A 631-nucleotide genomic window follows, 5' to 3' on the forward strand; every position below is an offset into this window, starting at 1 on the left:
CCGCGCTGCCGTCTGTCCCCGTCCTCTCCCACATGGTCTAGCGGTTAGGATTCCTGGTTTTCACCCAGGCGGCCCGGGTTCGACTCCCGGTGTGGGAAGGCCCAACCTTTTAGGATCCCCGAGTTAAATTTAGATTCTCAGCAGGACCGCCCCACGGCGTCAGCGTGCGGGTCCCTGGTGTCTCCCTCGCGTGAGCGTCCCCGCCGGCGTCTCCGGCAGGAGCACTGTTTTCCCCGCGTGGCGGAGTCGCAGGCCACCTGGGACGTCGGGGCGTGCGGGAGCCAAGCACGCCGGCGGGACTCCGCACGCCGTGACGTCACCGCCGCGCGGTGGCGTCGGTTGGGTCTCCGGCTCCAGGGCGTCGGGAGGGGAGCAGGGACACCCGGAGGGGGGGTGGCCCTGTGTCGCGGGCGCCGCGAGCTCGTGCAAACGACGGGTCTGGAACATTCCGTACGCGCCGCGCGGCCTGACGCGGCAGCCGGTCCCCTCGGCCCGCTGCGCCCCGTCCCCAGCCGCCCGTGCCGCGCGTCGGGACACGACGCCGACCTCCTTGTCACCCGTGTGCGCGTGTTTCCGGTCCGCATGCTCCTGTGACCGTTCGTGCTGCCCCCACCCTGTCCTCACGGCGCAG

General features: G+C 71.5%; 1 non-coding gene across 1 annotated transcript; it reads left to right on the plus strand.

Annotated features, from left to right (window-relative positions):
- Positions 1 to 26: 26 nt before the first annotated feature.
- TRNAE-UUC lies at positions 27 to 98 on the plus strand. The gene has a single exon. It is a non-coding gene; the product is annotated as a tRNA-Glu (tRNA).
- Positions 99 to 631: the final 533 nt, after the last annotated feature.

This window comes from Pteropus alecto, unplaced genomic scaffold (genome assembly GCF_000325575.1).
Source record: "Pteropus alecto unplaced genomic scaffold, ASM32557v1 scaffold102, whole genome shotgun sequence".
NCBI lineage: Eukaryota > Metazoa > Chordata > Mammalia > Chiroptera > Pteropodidae > Pteropus > Pteropus alecto.